The following is a 19,045-nucleotide window of genomic DNA, read 5'->3' as shown; positions in this document are numbered from 1 at the left end:
CTGCTGCATCTGTGAGTATTTCATACTTGATGGAAGAAATAAAAGAGTTCATAAATGTCATTTTTTTTTTAAAAATCATTTCAGATACAAAGATAGAATATCTTTCCCCTTCTTTTTGCGGTTTTCTTTACTTAATAGTTTAGAAGCCCATAAGAAAAAGGAATCCATACCCATTCTTCATGAAGGCCTGATCCTTCTTATTGAGGGATATTGTAAAAATAAGAACATTGCCTCTACTCCCTCTAAGGACAAGAAGAAAGAGCCCATTAAGAGTAAGAAGGGTGACTCTGTTAAAGGTAAAGAAAATGCCCTAAATTTGAAACCCTCTGCCTCTCAAGTTCTTGAGGATGCGGAGTCTGAGACTGATAATTTGGAAAGCTGTGAGAATTGGAAACCTGAAGATGAGGATGATACTGAAACTGGAGAGTTAAGTTCTAATTTGGATGGGTATCCAGAGATTGAAGATAATAGTGAAAAAGGAAAAGAGGAAAACAATAGTGAAGGTAATTTTGAACAGAGTAAATCTAATAATGAGGGTAACCAGGTTATTTCTAGTGGGGGTAATAAAGTAGAAGATAACACTGTCGAGAATCCTATTGAGAAGAATAAGGAGGACCATACGGCTATTACTACTTCTCCTGTTAAGGGGATAGAGGAAGAAAAAAGGAAGGACTCTAATCATCCTAAGGACCATGCCGAGGGTCGAAAGGAGGATCAAACGAAAATGGAGGATATCAATGACAATGTCTGCTTCCCCCCACACGAGACTGCTGAAGATGATTGTGACGCTATGAAAAGGGATACCATGCTTACCTTCCTGCATTCTGCTAAGGAGAAGCTGACACCAATCTCAAGGTTGATTTTTGGATCTACAATGAAATAATGGGTTTGAAGAAAAAGGTGGAAATTTTGCAACATAACCTGGATACTATCAATGCTAAACTTAGTCATATGGAAGGATAGATGGGAGACATCCCTAACAAACTTAACAACTATGAGCAGAACCACACAATGTTAATCAAGGAGAGTAGCACTAAGATGGAACAGGTCACCTCGAGTATTTGGGCAGCCACTGCAAGCCTGGGCAAAAGGGCGAATGAAGATATCATTTTGACTGAGGGTCCGAGCAAAAGAACAAGGCAGAGCTCGAGGAAGAGTGCTATGAAAGCTGTTGCTACTATGGATGTCGTTTCCATTCAAGAGACTGCTACAATTGGTAAGGAAGCAGCTAAATTGATCCTGGAGCTGCAATAGTGGCACTGGGGTGGGTACTCTAGTTTGGTGCCTGTCTGGTTTTGGTCGCTGGTTGGGGAGTCTGGTCTTGGTTTCTATTTTTTTATAGTTTAGACTGTTTGTGGTCTAGTTCCCTGTAAAACCTAGGTTAGTTTATTTTTGGACTTTTCTAGTGGTTTTAGGTTCTTGTAAAACCTGATTTTGATACTGTTCTTCAGTTTGTTGCAGGTTTTCTCCTGGTTGGGCTGTCTTGCTTTATCTTTCTATTTTTTGTTAAAAGGTTTCAGGGTCCCTTGAAAACTTTCTTTTGCCATAATCTAAAAAAAATTCACTAATTATAAAATGAAATTTAGATAATATAACCTTATTAATTAATATTTTTATGGAAGTGCACATGTTATGGGCTTAACCATTTTGGTCATTCAAAAATGTTTCTCACGAGTTCATCCATACACCTTTTACTCCACATTTCATGTGCAATAGCTTTTCTAATGATAGACTATAATGGATGATAAATATTGAAACATGTTATTCTAAAATAAACCATAGGAGTAGTTCTATGGCCTAAATGATAAGAATATTGTGTTGATGTTGCATCTCTCTCTCTCTCTCTCTCTCTCTCTCTCTCTCTCTCTCACACACACACACACACACACACACACACACAAAGGCACTCTTGAGACACATATTTTCATACTCTCTAGTTTCTAATGCATCGCATATATTTTGAAGGATCAATTTTCAAAATGAAATATACATGGGGTCCATAGTTTTATATGAATTCTTATATCCTTTGAAGTAAAATTATTTATTTTCTATAGATACTCATAATTTCCCATTTAAATTAAGATGTTTGATAATTTTTCAATCAAATGTGTCTCAAAGTAGCAAAATATTTAAGGTAAGATTTTGACATCCATGCGAATTTCAATTCATTTTGGACCTGTTTTAATGGAATAACATAATGCAATCAAACCTATGCAAAACAAAGATCAATCAATATAATAAAATTTATTAATTTGTACATAATCACTCTAGATCATTTTCATGTATGAATATTGTAAGCCTTGATAATTTCAATAATGAAAAATTGTTTTCTCTAGGAGGTTGACCCTTGATAACATGGCCTATGTGATGTAATGATCTTCTCTACATGTTTAAAAACATTGCTTTTTTCAACAATAAAAAAAAAGATTAGAACTAGTAATATTTTAAAATTTTGATGTGCACATTTAGTCAAAACCAAATCTGCATATTTTATCCTATCATGACTTTGAAACAAACTAGAAAACCCAAAATCATATACGATCTTAAAATAGATGGAATTCAATGGTACATCAATCATTTATCTTTCCAAAATAAAATATCTAAAACATCTTTAAAATCAAAAAATCAATTATCATTCTCATAATTTTAATCTACAGATTCAAATTTTTTATAGGTAATAGGTTGAAGTCTAGATCACTTATTATTATTTATTAAAATTATTTATTATTATGTATTAAGTTTGAATATATTCAACCTAAGACCTCCTTCATGAGAAACTCACAAGTTACAAATTATCATAAATTCCTATTTCATTACATAATTCTAAATTATTTATTTAAAATTTTATTAGATTAAAATAAATCAAGAGTTAAACATATTTATTTTACTCTATAAACTATACTTTATTTTAAACTTAAATAAAAATTGTCAAGGAATCCTATTCCAACTTTTTAACAATTTAAATATTGTTTAATTTATAAATTATGAAAAATGTTAATTTATATTTTTTAGAATTCTATTTCTTAATATTTTAAATATATTTTATTAAAAATCTCTCCACCAGTCATGTATTGATATTCTTACAGTAATTATTAGTCTTTTACCACATATATTATATTCTCAAACTAAATAGACCCAAATGCTTGGAGTATTCTCATCAAATCACAAAAAATGGTTAATACCATGGATGGGCTTTCAACATCGTTTTAGTAGGAGTACTGTAAATATCTGAACTTTTTATTATTGCGTAGATGCTCAGCAACATGAATGGACAATAATCACTGGACTGTCAACACAACAGATACTTTCACAATTTTATTATTTTTTAAACCACTTTAACATAATGAAAAAAAGTTGTATAGATTCTATAACAATAGTATATATTTTTAAGAGTACTTGATAGAATCTATTGCCTTGCAACATTAAAATCCTTGCACAGCTAAATGAATCGTTACAACATCACATCACGAAAAGTTTCAATATTCTAATTACGCAGCATAGTATTTCTACTTTTCAGAATTTTGCTGGCCTGGAAAAAGCATTATGGCCCCCATGGTATCTTTACTAAAAGAACCTATGCTGTAGATTTTTGTTCAAAATTGTTGCCAGTTATTTTCATGAGATGGGTCGTTTCCTTTATTGCTTCTTCTATATATATTGCACTCTTTGCTTTGCTATTCCCATGTTTTGGATTAGCAATCTTTCTTTGCATGTTTGAATGAGAAGAAAAATAATGCATATAGGAGTTTAAACCCTCCAAGGTATTGAGGTCCTGATTATTGTGAATACAGCCATTAAAAAGCTGTTTTCTCTTGTTACCGGGGCCTCAATGCCTTGGTAGGATTATCGTGATATATGAACGAAACAATTAAGAGGAAAATACATGGAGCGAAGCAGCCAATTTTGAACCATTATGTAAATGACTCCACTGTGTAACATTCCTTTATTTTATAAAGCTTTCTTTCCATAAATTCCTTCGCATTGATATATAAAACCTTATTTCAACATTGGCTAACTTATTCGAATTGGCTGCAGATTATATAACTGTAACTACAATGATGCATTTTTATAAGGCCAAAGTAAGTATGTTATATAGCTATCTATTTCTTAAAACCAAGGTGACATTGGGGCATATCATTTCGTTCACTTCTATTTATATCACAATGAATCACCCATGGCCGCCTCGTGATTAGGTTTCTCTTAAAGGAACGTTCCTCATAAATTATGATTGTTTTTCTGCAGTCTTCTGTCACTAAATTTCAAATAGTTGAAGCGGGGATTGGTGAGGCTATTATGGAGTAGTCTTCCTCGTTTTGAATACAAATCTTAGTGTGACTTTTAAGATTTTGAACTTAACATTAATATGTTCGAATTTGTTTTGTATACTAATCTTCGACTTTGATAATTAATAAATATTTTATTTTAACATTTTCTAATTTTCTACTGAAATAATTGATAGTATTATATAGATTAGCATTTATGTAAAAATTTCATAATATTATAATTAACATTTTATTTAAACAAATATCAAATTTAATGTATAAATTAATATTCTATTTAAATATCATTAGATTTATTTATTGAACAATTAATAGTAATATTCTATTGAAACATCATTTGATATAATGGGCAAATATTCAATAGTATTATTAAATTATAATTTTCTTTAATGATAAAAATTAGCATTCTTTTTATTCAATATTGAATTTATTAGTCAAACTAATAATACTAATATAGAAAGGGACAAAATGTACCTTTCGCCAAAATTGAAAAAATCCTGCAAACTTAAAAAGACGGTAAACATGATTAGGACACTCAATTTTACTTAGGAGAATAAATGTATAATTAACTTAGTGTTTGAACGAGCACACACAAAAAGAAATAGAAGGCTAACTGCTAATTAGTAGTCTATTTCCTTTATTCTTCAAATTCAAGCTTCCATTGATTTGAAAGAACTTCAAAAGAAGTCATAATATTTCAAGAAAATAAAAATAACAAAAAACATGCAACTTATTTTATAAAAACTGGATGACTAGACTATTTATCTTTTATCTGATTTTGAGGTGGTCAATATTAAAGAGATCATACTTGTGTAGTTCTTCTTCCTTCAATGGTGATGCCTATTATATTGAGTGTAAGATTTTAGCTTTCATGTTATTGGAGTAAAATAACGTTTACTTGTTGATAAATCTAAATAAAAGTTAATGCAGGAGCAAGGGATTAACAAGATTGTGGGAGGTATGAAGAAAAGGGGAGAAATTTTAAATTTCATTCCCTCACATTTGAAGATGGGAAGTGATGGACACTACAAGGCTGTCAAGAGATGACACGATGTATAAGGTGGAAGTGTGGCATAAGAGAAGGTGGTGGTTGTATAGAAGTCTGGTCTGGGAAAAGGGTCAATAGGATAGAAGGGTGAGATGCTTTTAATTTTTCTTTAAGTCTAAGAATAGCTAAGAAACTAGTTTTGTATGGAGAAGTCAATTGTGTTGGTTCACTACATATTGTAAATATATTTTAGCTTTCAATAAGAATTTCAATGAGTTTATTTTTATAAATTGATGTATGAATCTATCTGAATTGTTATTGTAAATCAAATTATTTTTGTGTTTGAAGTGTGTTACAAATATTTCTTGAGATGTTTGTTAAGCCATTACATCAATAGTATTACAACTATGTTTCAAAGTGTACAAGAAGAGAATCAAATGTGAAGCAACTTGTACTGGGACCTTAACGTGGAATGTGTATGAGTTTGTTCCATATGTATATGGAACTTGCAAGAAGAGCTACTTAGAGGATTGTTGAGAAGATTTATTGCATGTGTTTATGCAACTTTCCAGAAAGATAACATAGTTTATTCGAGGAGTTGAGGCTTTTATGGTTTTGAATATATTGTTGAAGGAGGAAGTTTTCAATCATATTGGTAAATATTGAAAGAGGATTTTTTAAAAATATTTTCAAATGTTTGGAGTTATAGGGTTTTAAGAATTTATGTTGTTAAGGCTTTGTGAGGCCTTGAAAATGGAAGGAGATTATTTGTTAATGAGTACTATAGTAGCAGAAGTGGAGTGGGATAAATTGGTTATGGTTCAAAGAGATGAGCCAAAGAGAATAAACAAGTTGTAGAAGAAGAGTAAATTGCAAAAGAACATTTTTTTTGAAATGTATAAAAACAATGACATGTCATGTCAAAGAGAAAGTTGAAGTTTCATCAATAAATGTAACTAAGCTAAAATTAGTTTTTGAATATTATTTTAAATATGGATGGAGTATGCCGAGGATGTAGAAAAAGGTAATACTACTTACTCATATTTAATTATATAGTTAACAATATAAACATCATTTGTACTTATAAAGTAAATTAAAAATCAAATCTAAAATCATAAAAAATAAATCTTATCCACTCATTGTTGCATGCATAAAAGAATAAGTCTTCTAGTTCATGCATATGGTATATATTTGACACCTTTATTTCTTTGAAGAGAAGTATATTTTTGTTTGTAGTTCAACTACTCATCTGGTGGAAAGATTCATGCCAAATTATAGTCATTCTAGCATTAAATGAAAATTTTTGTGCATGTTTAGTAGATTATACCAAACTATTGGGTTCCTAGGAAACTTATAGTGGATTTTATCGTGCTTTTGGGACTACTAATTTTTCATTTTCACAAGTGATTTGCATTCCTAATGCCATTATTTTGTCTGTATCTTAGTTTTTTTTTTTGCATAAATATTTATTGCATGGAGTTAGTTGTTTATTTCTTATTTTTTGCATAAATTTATTGGTATGCTAGTTATTTTCTTTTTGTTCTATAAGTTTTCAGTCTCATAGACCCTTGTTGGTCTTTTGTTGGACATTAATAAATTTATCTTATCTTATCTTATGAAAAAAAAGAGAGAGAGGAAAAAAAGGATAAACTTTTATTTTAGATAAACATAAAATTATGAGAACTAATAGTTTAATATAGAATTGATGATTGCCCATTCTTATTATTATCTATAAAATTATTCAATATGTGACCTTGTTTTGGATATTCTAATATTCCATTTTATCACAAAGTTTGTTACTCTTTACCAATCCTTAGAAATATGAATAAAAGTAAAAGATTTAAGAGAGGTCCAAAACCTTAGAATCTGTCTAATACTAATGAATGCTCACTTAGAAGGTACCACTTGTTATAGATAAATTTGAACAATTACATAGATCGATAAGATTTTGTGTAGCATTAGGATCAATAGGTACTATGAAAGGTATAACACTATCCATATTCATGGAGAGCATTTATCTTTGTGAAGATTATAATCTTGATATTTTATGTGACCACCAAGCTAGTCCTTTCGAGAAGATTAATCTATGAGATTGCGATGTGTAATGTATCTTCAAAACTATTGACAATCTTCAAGCATCAAAAGGAAAAATGCGTTAATCAAAATAAAATATGTATGTAAAAATATGGCAAAATCAACTCCAGATACTATAGAAATGACTCAAAGCAATATATTTGATCCTATCATGATTTTGGAACAATGCATAAAACTTATACCTACATACTTTCTTAAAATATTTAGAATTTAATGCCACATCAACTATTTCATCTTCCACAAATGAGGAGCAAGAAAAACCACAATGCAGGTGATGGTCTAGAAATCTACAGAGTAGGTGATGGCAATGCAGAATAGAGTAGGATACGCTAGGTGAGAAAATAGTTCATAGAAAAGCATCAAATTTCCCACTTTGGGTTGTCGTTTCCTCATTTCCATTGGAGTACAGAGATCCAAAAATTGTGGAAATTGTAGAAAATCAGTTGGGTATTTTTCTCAGACATGATCTGCTACCATTTGAATATCTTCATTGGGAGACCAGAGTTTGTGTCTTTAAAGAAATATCCACATCTATCCTAAAGGCTATAGACACTAAGTCTAATTGGGGCACTTCGACTCAACAAGTTTTGATTCAAGAAGAAAGCATAGTTTATAGATTTCAACATCATCTTAGGAACCTTAACTCACATTGCCAATCACTATAAATGATGCAAGTCTCAATATGTGAGGATCAAACATCAGATCCACATAGGTGTTCAATCAAGAAATAGAACATTCAGGAAAAGTGTGACTCCTGCTCATTGAGTTACCATAAAAGGATTTATCCTTGACTATGTACTAGGATTTCTATCTATAGGCTGAGATGGTTGAGACCATAAAAAATAAAATTTGATGATACGTAAACTTCTCTTGGGTCTCAATTATATCTTCTCTTTACTACATCCAAATATGACACTTTAGGAATCAACTCATAAAGTGTTGATAACCTACATGCTGCTAGCAAACATTCATATTGAAAATAGAGATCATTTAGTGCATGATCTCATCTTTCAAGACAATCTAGTTGATGCCTTGGTTGAGTTCATCCTAAGAAAATGGCATGAGGTTTCAAAAAAGACTCTTCAAAATATAGTTGATGATATGCTAAATTCTCTTGTTGTGTCCATGCACTAGTAAATTTAAGCCAAAATTTCGATGCAAAAAGGTCAAAATTGTGACTAGAGTTGGTCAAATTGGCGAGTAAACTTGTTGTCACTCTTTTTTAGTCAATTTTTTGAAACAGACATTTTGCGTCAAAATTTTAACTTCATTAAGGTGGACTTACTGATGCAAATTTTGTCAATTTCCTTGGTCCAACCTAAACTATTATTTTCCCATTTGCAGGTGTCGCTGGTCAAAATTTTGACGTAAACCCTGACCAATTTGGCATCAAAATTGTGACCAAAACCCCTTTTTTTTCTATGCCGGTGCCATACATTCCACGTCAAAATGAAGACATGTGCATCAAAATTGCGACCAACATCCCCTAGTTTTCTACGCCGATGCCATACATTCGATGTCAAAATAAAGACATGTACGTCAAAATTGAGATCAACAATAGGTAGAAATTTTGATGAGCCATGCCAATTATTGTAAAATATTTTCTCTCATAGGAACCTTCTAAACTGCAAAAAAATTGATTCTAAAGTGTATTTGCTCAATGCCTGAGAGTCAAGTATCGTGCACATTTCTACCTCCATACCATTGTTTCGTTCATCACATGATTTATTTCATACAAAAAAATGGGAATGAGGAAGAAATGTGCATGATATCTTGAGTCTCCACCAAGCAATTATACTTTACAACTCAAATTTTGTGTAGTTTAAAAGGCTCCTATGAGAGAAAAGCCTTTGCAATAATTGGCATAGCCTGTCTAAATTGTGGTTCTTGAGACATCATTACTTGTGAAGACTGTAGGGAAAAAAAAAATTAGGAAAAAATTATTTATCAGGAATGAAAGTCAATAATTTTACTAACTAATCTCTATTTTTCAAATAGATAAACGTGACAAAAAAACTTATAGTCCCAATCACATCATCATAAGAGCGCATATATAACTATAACTATAACTATGTCTAAAACTGACATAATCTACAAATATCCACAATTCAAATATTATCCCTTGATATTTTCTTTAATGCAAAGTTTTAATTCAACTATGTTATCGCCCTAGATGTAATACCAAACTATCATTAGGCTAAAGACTATAGCAAGATTTACAAATGCAAGGAGAACTACGCAACCAAAGTAGAAAATGACATGAAATGTTAACAATCTATCAATTGACGCCTCTAGATGAAATATTTCTAGCAATTAAACTATACGTTATAGAGACAAAAAATTGCCTTAAAATTGACACCTCACCAGTTGTTCATTTGCATTCGTAATGGCTTGAAAAAAGTTAAAATCTTATGATTGGTCAAGAACACAAAAGGCACTTGTATTTCAGCTGCATGAATAAAAGTAAAGTAGTTCAGTTGCATGGTGAGGGAAAGAGACTGTCAATATCAATTGTGGAGTTGTAGATAGGTAAGTGATAAACATAAAAAGGTAGTACAAGGCACCATTTGCCATGTTCTAATATGATGAACTACCTTGGAGCTGGTTCTTATAAACCTTGATTGCTTAATGTTGGATTTGATCCAATGGTACCGTTATCTGGAGGAGGTCCCACACCCCACTTTCCTATGAATTTTGAAGGCGCTAATAGAGCATCTTCACTAGCTAATCTCCCTTGCAAGCTAAACTAAAAGAGAATTCCTGATTGAAGAATGCTGAAGATAGTCATGATGTGCCTATTGGCCGAAGATAGTACAATGTGCCTATTGCTAATAGGCACATGGTGACTATCTTTGACATTATTCTATGGCTCTTGTGGTTCTAATCTTATAACATGAAACTTCGTCTTCTTTTTTTGAGCATAAGGTTGATGCAGCCCTATAATAAGAAAGAAATGGGTTTGATTTCAATTATGTTTGGTTAGGGAATTGTCAAGAGAAAAAGAAGAGAATAGGATAAAGTAATTCAATTTACTATAAAAGAGGCACCTTAGTTCAATCTCATGATTCTTAAGTAGTTGCAATTGATTTCAAAATCAAGTGACAGAAAGTTAATTGAAGCAACAGATCTTCCTTTGTTTTCTTTTTAATCTTCCTTTTGTGTGTTTCATACTCAAACCACACTATTTTTGGGATGTGTTATGCATGAATGGCTAGGGTAGAGAAATAATCAAGCAACAATTTCTTTCAAGAAGCTTTAATAGAGAAAAATACCAAATTTAGATTAAACTTGCACCTTAACATTTACATAGTTTTCTGTCAAAGAAAAGACTCATTTTTAAGTTTTCACATGGAAGAGAAAGAAGAACCTAAAAATAATGTTGTTCATAGCTTGAACAAGCACCTTCCCTTCTCCAGCCATTGTTACCCCTAAATGTACCTTTGTTTTGTTTTATAAACATTGGGAAAAAAATAATTGACCCAATTGTAATTCCATAAGAAAAACTAAAGAGTTATATGTGAAAAAAAAAAAAAAAAAGTTAGTGTCATTTGTTATTATTATTATTATGTTAGGAAGGGCTGTAAAGTAAGTATATAATGTGTGAAGATTATTATTGAATTTTAAATCTGAATGCATTTAAGTTGTCTTCAAGATGAAATCTTACATTTTCATTTCCATTAAGAAAATGATTAATATGATAACAGTTTACTTATTATAAATGCTACATTATTACCAATTTCATGACATATCATAGAACATACAAGAACTGGGTTAGAGTAAAATGCAACATTAATTACTTCCATCAAATCCTAAGTGGTGTGTGGGCTATGAGATCATTTGGTTCATCCCCTTCTGAGAGGCTAACCTTATCTACTTTGACCACACTCTCATCCTATTAGGTCCTGCAACCACTCAGAGACTCATAACAAATATCAACTCAGTAGCCAAGATAATATGACTAGATATAAACATTAAATATAATCATGAGTGGCATACATCACATGATGTAATCATATATGAAATGAAATACAATTTTGTAATCATACATCTACGCATTAAATTGATCATTGATTCATCTTAATTAATGTAGTCAAGTTACAAAACTAGAAAAACAAATTAAATATTTCTTAATTGTTGTCCAAACAAAAAGGTTGATTGGCCAAAAATTGACTCGATTGCCATATAAGAAACCAACAAGGCATGTCAACATGCAAGAGACAACACATTTGTCAAAATTAGGTTTTGGATCCACACTCATGTTCAATACTATTCCAAATTTGGACATTTGAACTCAGCTTGTCATATTGTATAACTTATAATATTTTGATGCTTGCAAAATAGAATAACAATGATTAGGCTAAGCCTATGTAGATGGCTTTCATGATCAAACCACTTGTAGTAGATTCTAGTGAAGCCTAGTTTCTTGATGACTATGAGAAGCTTACTGACTATTGAACCATGTAGAATTGGCCTATTAACTCATGGTCTTTATATTGACATTCATCTTCACCATTTTACTTCTACTTTGATGAATCCTATCAAGCATAGAGGACTAATTTCATAATGGATATTTGCCTTCCAGAAAGGATAATGGTCTAGAGTCTGAAGTAAAGATTGAGCATTGGAAGACAATCCAAGGCTTTTGGAGCACAATATTAGATAAGAAGGGTGTGGTATTAATGCATTGCCCACTGATTTTAATGTTATAGTTATTTTGATTGATTTTGATGTTGTAAATGCCTACCATTGCTAGCCATGTTCCAAATATTGTTGATGCTACTTACAACTGAAGATAATGTTTTCATATTGTTGAATATTCCTAACGCTATTCATTGTACTTCTCATGGTAATGTCTACTATTATTGATGCATTGAGAAGGCATTTGTTTCAAATTAGTTTGGCCAATGGGTTGTACATGTGCATTACTAAGAATGTGGTAGAGTATTGTTTCCTCGCATAGAGGTCAACTTCAGGATAAAATGAAAATGGCTTGGTTAATGTGAAGTTAAATGATCATGCCCAATATGTATATTTAAATTGATTCCTTTAGTGGTGAGCCATTGCACAAGAAAAACATCTTTGAACTTGACAAAATTGTCTGGTTAATATGATTTTGTGAATGTGTTATTTTAAGTTGAGTAATAGTAATCATATTGTTAATTTGGGTGATACATTTGATTTGATGCAAATTTATGTTAGTATGCATTGTGTGTGCACTGAGAAATTGAAACACACTTATTTCACTTACTAGGGATGTGGTAGGGTATTGTCTCTTTCCATTGAGGCAAATTTTTTGGGCCAGCAAGAAAATGGCCTAGTTACTATGAGGTTAAACATATATATATATATATATATATATATATATATATATATATATATATATATATATATATATATATATATATATATATATATCTATATATATATATATATATATATATATATATATATATATATATATATATATATATATATATATATATATATCTTCAATGGCAAGCCCTGGCACAAGGAAACATCTCTCAAAAACTTGAGAAAATCATATTTTAGTGTGCAAGTAAAGAAAATGTAGATTGTGTATTTAGAGATTTCATTACCAAATCTATAGAGGAGGGTGGATGAGTTAGAGTTTTATTAGGGTGGGATGAAATTGTGATTGTAGGTCTAGAGGATGAGGATGCGGATTTTGGAAATAAGATCTAGATACTGATGGTAGAGTGAGATGAATAGAAGAGAAAATAAAGATACCTATAGAGAAGAGAAACAAAGCGTTGAATAGGAAGCCACAATTATTGGGGTAAGATAGGTGGTGGTCAATTCCTTTGTTTCACTATGAGAGGAAGGTAAAGAAAGATCAAAGAAACCATATTATATTGGAATCTACACCAAGAAGTGACAAAGAATTAGAGGAAGCCTCCATCTTCCAAGCAGATATAGTTATAGAGCATAAGCAAGGCATCCTAGGGTTCATTGGGCATTCCACCAATCCAACCAAAAAGACATGATGGGGGTCCATCCCAGCTATCTATATTAATACCACCTAGTCACGTGACAAATAATTTTGACTTCATGGGAAGATATTTATGTCAATACTTATGCATTTTGATATATTTTTAGATGTAGCATTCAATTTTTTATTATGATATTTATACAATTATATATGATTTTGCACTTTGATGGATCATTTTATGGATATTATGGACTTTGTATATATTTTCTTTGATGTTCTATATGATAATACAATTAGTTCTACATAATTCTTATGTTGATGCATGGATGTACCTATGTGTATATGTTGTTATGATGTATATGTTAATGGTACTTATTTTTGTGATGTAGGATATGTGTTATGTAATGCATATGATATGAAATAGTTATAATTAAGATTATAATGGTTTATGAAATAGAAATATGTGGATGATGACATTAATGTATGAGTATATGTGTTGATAGGATGTAACTGCAAATTAAACCATGATTGATGATATGGATATGATATATTCGATGTATATTATGGAAATTAATAACATGCTTTATGACATGTGATGTATGTAATATAGTATTTTTATTTATGCACTATATGTTATGTGATTGATATATGAAACACTGATTAGATATAGTAATGCAATGAAACTATGATGTAAATGAAATATGTGCAATGAAAATGTAATGAATGCAATATATGGTTAATGTCACTTTAAAAAGTGATGTGTAAAAGGAACATGATATTAGAAAATGTACCTATATGTTTAGGGAATATCTATTATATTGAGTTGAGAAATAGTAATTCTATCATCAATTTGGTTGATTCATTTGGTTTAATGAAAATTATGCATTGTGTGCACTGAGAGATTGGAACATGCTTATATTAGTGGATGTTGATTGTCACAGTAAGCTACTGCTTCCCCTGTTTTAATGGCATACATTTAAGCAACCAAACTTTTTGACCAAACTAAGCTTTGAGAATAGGAGCTGTGACATACTCAGTGGAGGAAAGAGTTAATGTTTGTTGTTTCTTGTTACTCCATGAAACAATTCATGCTCTAAGGCCAAAAGTAGCCACTACTATGGTTTTTACATTATCTATTGAATCTTCCCAATTGGCATTGGTGAAAGTTTGAAACCAACGAACAAAAATAATTACACAAATAATTCTAAATATAAGAATATGTTGTACCCATTACATTTATCAGAATCTATTTCTCTAGTTACCAATGACCCATCTATGATTTACTCATGATGTTGGAAAAAATAGCATCAGCAAAAATTGATCAGGGAGGGTGGTTGTAAGATGCAACTACTCACAAATGATGTGTTGATTTACTCACAAAGTTGGAAATATATATTAGTAAGATGCAACTGCTCACAAATGATGTGTAGAAACATCATCTCCTTCATGAAGTATCCAAAGGGATCAAATTCAAAGTCACAAATTTTAGAGCCAGGTAGATTCTCACACATCCCTAAATAAAGAGTCATTTCACTTGTAGAATTGTAATTGCTCTTTTAAAATAGAAAGGCCTGACCATAGTCAAGTTGTATAATGTAGATCTCTAGAGGAAATATAGTTTTAGAGTCCTCAACTAGAAAGCATAGATTGCTGACCTATTCTACTAAATTGAAATCTCTAGATATAAGTTAATCTCCCAGTGATGAATAGGAACTTGAGCCTAGAAATTGTATATATTTACTATTTTACCAATCATTTATACAGGCATGGTCTTAGGGATAACTAGTGGCTCGGTACTTACTAGTTATATAAATTGAACTTGGTCTTCTAAATTGAGCACAATTCATATTATATATATAAACTAAGAAAAGAAATAAGAATCTAATTGACTTTACCAAAAAAATCTAATTCTATACAAAAAAATGAAAAGTCTTAACAACTTAAAAAATGGAATAAAATATACTAGAAACAAGAATTATGTGAAAATAAGACTTAATTGTAGGAAATGGTTATTATGTCTAATGTTGATGGCATTCCTTCACCCATTTCATTCTCTATCCAAAATCTGCCCAGGAAGAACATTTATTTCAAACAATATGCAAATCAATTCATAAAATGTACTATAATTAGTCAGAAAAAATATCTCCCAATTACCTATAGACATCATCTAGAACCTCATTTATGTCATGTTTGAAATGTCTTGCTATACCCAATCTTTCCAGATGATTTACCATTGAGAGGCCAAGAATCAAATTGATAGGATAAGCATCGAGCACTACACCAACAAACAAATATCTCTTACATTTACATGATCATTATAAAAATATCATCAAACTATATAAAAGAACATTTAAAGACCAACCTGTATCATAAGCAGTAAGAGATGAATATCTTCTCTTAATTTCCAAGAACAACATATTTATCCTTATAATATTAGCATCTATGCACATCAAACCAAATGATTTGTTCTCTCTATTCTCTTTCTCAGCCTACCATATAACAAGATGAGTGGTTATTAGAGAACAACATATATAGTTAAATGTAAAGAGTACAGTAGGTAATATAGTTAAATACATTGGAGGAATCTTCAACACTCATAGATTTGACTTTTTGATGTGTTCTTGTATTGAACTTCTTTCTTCCATTGAAGTTGAAATTAGAGGCCCCTAGATTAAAGATATTGTTACAAATCAGTTCAAGAAAACTCAATGAAAGAATTGATTATGAAATAAATAAATGAATGAGTATAAAATTGTAGATTGTGCACTAATCCTACCCTTCCAAACTGTAAATAAATTGGACTATGAGTAGGGAAAACAAAAATTCTTAACAACAAAATTATTGTAGTATTCAACTATGTTCTTCATAGCCTATAAAAGTTGACTAAGGTTGCAACGTTTATAATGACTATAGACAAAAAATATAACTTAAAACGAGTAATATTATCATTAATGTTTTTAAATGATTTTGAGATACAGACCTGTGCAATCCAATCTTCCAAGGAATAGATAGCACCACTTATCGCCATCTTTGCCAAAATAGGATTTGTCATAAAGTGATGTTGGAATAGTTACTAAAATGGTCATAAATAATGTTGTTATAGTAAAAGAATACTTTAACTTAAGAAAAAAACTACACAATATCAAAACATGACATTGTGCTTTAAAAACTAAAAAGGTACCTATATTGAAGAACTTCATTTTGACTTGCTAATTGGTTGTCACTATTAACTATAAGCTTATCTTTAAAGTTTGAGCTTCACTTGGTTTCAAGAATAGTTAAATATTCTCTACCAAATAGGGCCAACCATGTGAAGGTGAAAGCTCATTTGGCTGCCCCCCTCCCCCCCCCCCAACATCACTCTAAATTCCCCATTAACATTTAATAACATTCATTCATTCATCCATTTCTAAAATATAACATTCAGTCATTATAATCACATGATAACGTTCATTAAGACATAAAATTCATTAACACACAAAATTCATGAATAATTCAATAACACAACATTCAAGAATTAGTCATTAATGAATAATTTATTAACACAATATTCATTAATAATATTCAAGAGTAAGTCATTCATGAATAATCATTTCTTTTAGGATTTCTTGCTGCTTTTTTTCATATAATCTCTAAGAGGAATATCAATGTCCTCGTCATCCCTCTCCTTTATTAGTTGTAACACATGTCTCCTCCTCATCTATTGAGGAACATCATAAGGTCACTGCACCAAAGAGGGGTCCACTACAATATCAAGTACTTCATGAGTTAAATTCACACCATTTTATATTAGTGAATTATGAGTTTTTATTTAAGTAAAAGAACTATAAATCAAAAAATTAATTTAAAAGAACAAAACATAGACTTTCTTTACCTGAATGTGTGACATGAGCTACCTGTTGATCAGTCTGAACATCTTCCAGCACTCATTCATCAGCACGAGATGATTGATCTATATCCTCTACAATATACACAAAAAGGTTACACCAAGTTCAATTAAAGATGTTAAATTGTATTAATAATTACATAATTAGTTTTAAATAGCAAATGAGAACCTCCATGGATAGTATGAGGCACATCAGGGGGTTCATGATGTGACATATGATCTGTATCATGATTAACAAGCTACGTTGCAATGTCATGCACATTATTATCAAATAGATTGTTTCTCAAGTATTTAATTTCTAATTTACTTTTTGGCATATTTACCTGTGTACATGATGCAGGAGACTGTTCGGTTGGGGCAATGGAAGCTTGCCATAGGAATTCATCCATGGCTGCATAGCCTTGCTTGAAGGCAATTTTTTTGTGTTCTTCGATGGCCTCCATATTAAAATCAATGCCCTACATTTTTTTATTAATTAACAAAATTATTTGTATTTTATAAATAATTTTTCTCTGCAATTAATTTACTGCTACTTACAATGCGTGCTTTGATTTTCGAATATCCCTCAGAGCTAAGTTTGTGCTACCCAACCTTTTCCAGCCTAGCCTTTGTTGCCTTTGATGTGTTCTGCAACCTATGAAAAGTTTGAATAATGTTAGATGATATAGATATAAAGATCAGTACTAATTAGTGGATTATTACATTAATGTACTAGTAGTTAATACTATTGCATACCTTTTCAGATTTGTTGGTGTACTTTGTTTTGGATGTTCCCCTTTCTCCTTTGCATCCAAAATGAACTTAAGATGATGAGACTCCTTTCTCCTTTATCCTTTGCATACAAAGGGAGGATGCTTGTACTTTAGGTTTAGAATGAGACTCTTTCTATATGAGTCCCTCACAACCTTAAGATGTTTGGAAGCTTTTTGTAACAATTTCTTATGATAAAAAATATTACTACCATACTCATTCTCTATATCTTTGATGAGATCATCTTTTTTCTTTTTTTAATCTTGGAAGTTCCACCTTTTAAGAAAAAATAAAAAATTGTTAGATATAGCTAGTATAAGAAAAGACCCAAATGAAAGGAAAAATGTTGCACCAATTAATGATATGAAAAAAAAAGTGGGGTAAGATTAGTTCAGTTATGATGTTCCACCTTGTACGTATGGTGGGCCTAAATCTTTGCAGCGTGAGGTCATAAAGCCTCCTGTAAAATGTATCATTTCCTACAAAAAATGTCATGGGATAATTAATAGTAAGAACCATTAAAATGAATCTGAAAGTGAGCACTATAAAACTCTAACAAGCAATAGCAATGATGTTGGAAATCATTGTAAATTGAACATTGAATATGAAAGAAGACTCCCAGTTTCTGTTCTCTATAGAAAAATTGGTTAGTATCTTTTACTGAAAGCATGATATTGCAATTTACCGAATAACACATCTCAATGGTACACACACTTCCACTATTTAGATCATATAGTGCCAGTAGAAATATTTAGATCAAATTTGGAACTCATAGATCTAGTTCAAAAATATTCAGTTCAAAAACATTCAGTTCAAAAAAATTAAAATGAAAAAATAGACTTGTGTAGGGTTGTGCCCTAGCATAATAGACATGTTAAATATCAATAGAGGAAATCATGAACTCTAAATTACAAGTGATATAAATGTACATGTTGTTTTTGGTCTCCCATCAATGTACCTGAAATTTTACCATTTGAGCAATCCAAATTAAAACCACCATGGGTAGTAAATAAAATTCTTCATAGCTCAAATTGAATTACTAAACTAGAGAATTGCTGGTACAGACAAAAGGTCATTGATAATTTAGATGATCCTAC

The sequence above is a fragment of the Cupressus sempervirens genome, chromosome 6 (genome assembly GCF_028749045.1).
Source record: "Cupressus sempervirens isolate cs-2001-9-10 chromosome 6, ASM2874904v1, whole genome shotgun sequence".
Classification (NCBI taxonomy): Eukaryota; Viridiplantae; Streptophyta; class Pinopsida; order Cupressales; family Cupressaceae; genus Cupressus; species Cupressus sempervirens.
Note: the sequence above shows the minus strand (reverse complement) of the source record.